The sequence below is a fragment of the Scyliorhinus canicula genome, chromosome 6 (genome assembly GCF_902713615.1).
Source record: "Scyliorhinus canicula chromosome 6, sScyCan1.1, whole genome shotgun sequence".
In the NCBI taxonomy this organism is placed as follows: domain Eukaryota; kingdom Metazoa; phylum Chordata; class Chondrichthyes; order Carcharhiniformes; family Scyliorhinidae; genus Scyliorhinus; species Scyliorhinus canicula.
The window spans coordinates 116,126,302-116,132,301 of record NC_052151.1 but is presented as its reverse complement, the minus strand read 5'-3'; positions in this window follow the sequence as shown (position 1 = coordinate 116,132,301).

Here is a 6,000-nt window from a genome sequence, read left to right as displayed (position 1 = left end):
TGGGCCGGAAAGTAAAATGGACAATGATGAATTTGCAACCCATTTTGCATGCCCGCCAGTCTCCTTTCTGTTGATATCACTGGTAAAGAAAATTGGCAGTATATAAAAATGGATGTTGATTGACTCACCTGTGTTGTGCCCAAGACCAATTTCACCCCAAAGTTCTTTAGTGAATGAAGTACAAAATCTAGTTGTGCAAATTACCATCAATAAAGATCAGTAAATGAAAAGAAATAAAAGGAAATCCATCCTGCCTGATCATTTTTAATCCAGTCATTTGTTTATTTTCAAAGATAATATCCAGTACTGACACTTAATTTAACCACTGGTTTATCTGAAACCGTATATTAAAACTGAAGGCCAGTGAATTAATTCCACACTCTGATATTAAAATAACAGTCTGTCCTGGTACTGCTGTGCCAGAAATTATTAAATTGTCATTGCTTTATTAATGGACCTATATGTTGTACAGTGCAAGTGCCACATATGCTTTTTTACATGCAGCAATAGAATGTGTCACACCTCACAAGAAAATGGAGTGTAAATATAGGAAAGTAATTTATGTTTTCAAAGGATGCTGTTTTGTTCTCTAAATAAAGAGCAACAATAAGGAAACATCTGAGAAAGGGCCTGTGTATCTGTTTAAAAAGTTGTTTTGGATGATAAATATTCATAACAACTGAATATTTCTCATTCCCAGATTCTACACAGTCAAAGCCTTGTCCTGATATCATTAGTGTCAATGTTTATAAAATGAAAGTTCCATCTGCATTCTTAGAAAACAGCATCACTGAAACCTCTGTCAGTATAATCAGAATTTAATTTTGACAGGATCTAAAGACATAATATGGAACTTTATAATCACAGCTGAGCCATTTTTCTCTTTGAAGGGCATAATTGAGGAAAAATGAAATCTGTTTCAAAATAACTCATTTTGATTTCACAACTGGTTGTACACTAATAAACAATAACTTTACCATTGAAGTTGATGGTGCTAATATGTACGGCAGCTGGAGATAGATCTATATTTAGTTGGTAAAAAGCAGGTCCACTGTTTGCTAAGAAATTGCATTGTTATTGCAGACTATAGGTCTGCATTCTTTTATTTTTACAATATATTACATTTTGAGGCAAAAGTTACATTCAATTAACTTTCAGTTTTTCGCTGTGATCGCAAATTAATAATATTAGCTTGATGGTTATGGTACTGGACTAGCAACCTAGAGGTTAAAGTGCTAATTGCACCATGGCAATTTGTGAAATTGAATTCAGTCCTGGAACACACCTCCTGAACTTTTCCTCACGACTTCAATCTGAATTTCTGAGCATTGCGTCCCATAATGTTAGAACCAAACACAATGCAACCTTCACCGTGGACATTTTACAGCACTCTGGTTTGAGCATTTTTTTCAACATTTTAATCCTTAATTTTATCCCTTATATTTTGTGCTGAACGCCCCATTTCAAATATCAATGCTTTATCTTCCTCTTTAAAGCTGTCTAACTCAACACTTGCCTTTCTAACGTCTTTTGACGTGATTGACTGAACTGACCTTTACATTGTCTGCTACCATTTGTAACACCTTACTGCATTTCAAAGTGCATTCACGAGCATCTAAACCCATTAGTTGCTGACGTGTGAAAGTAATTAGCATATATGTTACTCTCGCCTATTCTGGTCATTCCAATAAGAATATTCCACTGTGTCAGATCTGATAAAATGTTTCAGACGGAACCATGCATCTTACTCTTTCTGATATGAAAGCAGGAAAGTCTGTACATATTACATACACTGCACATCCATCAACATCAGTGGAGAGAAAAGGCAGATTTATGTTTCGGGTACATGCTCTCCTTCAAAACTGGAAACTGAAAGATAAGCAAGTCTCATGGTGGAATGGAAGAGCGAGAAAAGGAGAATGGAAATGACAACAGAAACTGCAATTATCAAGGGTAAAGGAGTGATTAGAATTCCTTAATGGAGACACTCTTAGTAAGAGATCCAAGTAAATGCAAATAATAGAAAACATCATCTCAGTGAGGGACTGAAAAATTGCAAAAAACTAAGATGGTCAAAAACACGGGAAATGCAGAAACAATAACAGGAAATGCTAGATGCATGCTGTAACCTGCCTGGATCCCATTGGCTGGGGACAATTGGTTACCCCATTGTCATGGGAATGTCCCTTTAAGAAATGTTTGTCTTCTCAAATGGCTGCAGTGATGTCATTGTGTGGGTGGAGTTGGGCGGTGGCTCTCGTTTTTACTTTCGTTTTGAGCTGGAAACTGTGGCTCTGAGTTTAACTTTCGGTTTAGACTGTTTGAAGCTATATTCAGACTACAAGGATTGTGGAGTCTCTGCATGTTAAAAAGGAGTCTCCAGATCACTTGATAACTTCGAAGTAATAACTGTTTTCTGGAAGGAATCCAAACCTACTGTTTTGTGGTAAAAGGGATTGTCTGATTTATGGATTGAAACAGTAAAGGGAAGTTATTAAGGGTTAAATATATAGAGTTCTGTAGCTGTGTGGGGTATTTATGTTTGTAGTTGATAAAATGTTTACTGTGTGTGTTTATAAAATGTTAACTGAATTCGTAGCATAAACTCTGTTTTTGATTAAAAGTGCTTAAGGCCTCTGTTGAATAACATTTTAAAGGTAGACCCTTGTGCTCCTCATAACCAAAATCTATAAACAGTTGTAGGTCAGGTGAACTCCATGATATACTTTGGTGTTCCCTAAACCCTGGCCCATAACACTATACAGCATATTTTAATTTATTAACAGTTCCTTTGTATACAAAAACAAAATACAAAACAACATGGAACAGTAAACAGGCAAATTCCAGTGAAGTCACCAACATTTCACCCTTACAAGGAAACAGGCCAAACCTGGTCTATGAATCATCCCTATATCACAAGTACCAACGAATCCATAGGGAAACGGCACTGTGCTATACAGACAGGCACCGATACATTACAAATATCTGCATCAATGAAAAACGCAACATTGTGGGTATGAAGAACACAATGACATAATAAACAAATACATAGTAAACAGGGCTCCTCGCACTCGGTGTGCCCTTGCACTCGGATCCTCAGACCCGGAAATACAATCAAGTGACAATTTAACAATATCAAATAATAATATAAAACAACATCAACAAACAGAGGTCACCAGCAGTTCACAAGGCAGCCTGATATGACCTCAGAGTTGTACAGTCGAACTGGGCCGCTGCTCCTCCCCTCCGCAGTGCCTGCATCTGGTGTCCCGACACCACCCAGTTCTAAGACTGGGCAACAGGAACACAAGGGGCATTAACGAGTGACATCCAGGTCCAGACATAAGTCACTACACACAGTCAAAAGTTGATAAACAATGTATTATAATGAAGACATGCCTCAAGAGCAGACCCTCTTCCACCATCAGCCTGAAGTAAGCCAGTAAAACTCCTCACCTTGCCTCACTCCTGGTCAAAAGAAGCAAAAGGACAGCTGGAAGCAGACAATACAGACTCAAGCATTGCAATAACAGGCAGGCCTTCCTCCTCTCTTTCCCCCTCCAGCAGCTTCCAAGAGCAGAATCTCAAACCAAGAACAGTCAGTACCTGAAGCCGCATTAACACAAAGTGTAGCAGAGGAGTGAGAAAACACTTCTTTCCCTTCTTCAGACTGGCAGTAGGCTTGTTCACGGCTTTCCTCTGCCTCATTCCAGGCTTCAAAACAGAAAATGGAGCTAGCAAGCAAAACATTAGGTCTCCAAGCACAGAGACACAACCTCAGCCACTTTGAGCTCATGGGGAATGGGAGTTCCGCCAATAAGTGAACGGAGAAATCTTTAACCTTTCAGCTGTATAAATAGAGCTGGCCAGTGTGGTACCAGCTTGAGAGAGGACAGTAATGAAATGCTGGTACTGTGTGAATATTGTTGTAAATTAAAATTACTTACTGTTTGACTCAACAAACTCCAGGATTCGTGTGGCCCTCACAAAAGCATACAAGCCAAATTTTAACTCCAGGCAAAAGTTCAACGTGGGGCAATATTACAAGCGAGATTCCTCATCAAATATACTAACCTTCTCTATTTCAGGTCATAGAATATAGGGCCTCACAGTACAGGCCCTTCGGCCCACAATGTTGTGCTGGCCATTTATCCAAATCTAAGATCAACCTAACCTGCACCCCTTCAATTTACTGCTGTTCATGTGCCTGTCCAAGAGTCACTTAAATGTCCTAATGACTCTGATTCTACCACCTCCGCTGGCAATGCATTCAACGCACTCATCACTCTGTGTAAAGAACCTACCCCTGACATCTCCCCTATACCTTCCTCCAATCACCTTAAAATTATGTTCCCTCGTGACAGCCATCTCTGCCCTGGGTAAAAGTCTCTGGCACCCACTCTATCCATGCCTCTCATCACCTTGTTCACCTCTAACAAGTCACCTCTCTTCCTTCTTCGCTCCAGTGAGAAAAGCCTTAGCTCCCTCAACCTTTCTTCATAAGACATGCACTCCAGTCCAGGCAGCATCCTGGTAAATCTCCTCCGTACCCTCTCCAAAGCATCCACATCCTTCCTCCAATGAGGTGACCAGAACTGGACACAAAATTCCAAATGTGTTCTATCGAGGGTTTTATAAAGCTGCAGCAAAACCTCGCGGCTCTTAAACTCAATCCCCTTGTTAATAAGAGCCAACACGCCATATGCCTTTTTAACAACCCTATCAACCTGGGTGGCAATTTTGAGGGATTTAGTACAGGGCTAAATAGCTGGCTTTTAAAGCAGACCAAGGCAGGCCAGCAGCATGGTTGAATTCCCGTACCAGCCTCCCTAAACAGGCCCGGAATGTGGTGACTAGGGGCATTTTACAGTAACTTCATTTGAAACCTACTTGTGACAATAAGCAATTTTCATTTAATTTCATTTCATCTATGTATGTGGACTCCAAGATCACTCTGTTCCTCTACACTTCCAAGAATCCTGCCTTGAACCCTGTATTCAGCATTCAAATTTGAACTTCTAAATGAATCACTTCACATTTATCTAGGTTGAACTCCATCTGCCACTTCTCAGCCTAGCTCTGAATCCTGTCAATGTCCTGTTGTAACAGTCCTCGACACTATCTACAACTCCACCAACCTTCGTGCCGTTGGCAAACTTACTAACCCACCCTAATTTGGGGTAGATTGGACTCTTTCAGAATTATATATACTTGGTCATTACTCTATTGTTATATCTTGTTGAACCTGAAAATTACTGGTGATATATTTAATGATTAATTTGTTTATAAAACATTCCCCTTTCTGGAGGGTGTCACGGTGGTGCAGTCATTAGCACTGCTGCCTCAAGGCAGCAAGGACCCAATTTGATCCCAGCCCCGGGTCACTGTACATGTGGAGTTTACACATTCTCCCCATGTCTGCGTGGGTCTCGCTCCTGCAACACAAAACGATGTGCAGGGTACGTGGATTGGCCATGCTAATTTGCCCCTTAATTGGTAAAAAATAATTGGGTACTCTAAATTAAAACAAAACATTTCCCTTTCCATTATTTTAATGAAGGCATAATTCTATTCATTTTAAATGGGTAAATATTTTCTTAAAGTATTGGACAATGGAATGTCATATGATTGCATTAGTACTTTTCTTGTTGAATTTCTTACATGATAAATGAAAATGGAGTTCTCTATACACTGTAAAAACCCAATTATCTTTTCTCCTTTTATTAATATCAGTTCTTACAATAACCCGCTTACCTTTTGTGGCCTGATTCATCTTTTGACTTCACATGTTTGGACAATCATCAAATTTTCAATACAAGTGAGAGCTTTTTTCACCATTGTTTATGAATAGAAGGGACAGTAATGCATTCTGAAAGTCCTGGTGCAGAGGATGCTTGACTGATAGTAAACATTTCAACAGCCTCAGCTATTACAGCTGCTGGCAAACAATGCTCAAACGTGAGGGTGACGCATAATGTTTTTCCTTCAATAAATCATAAA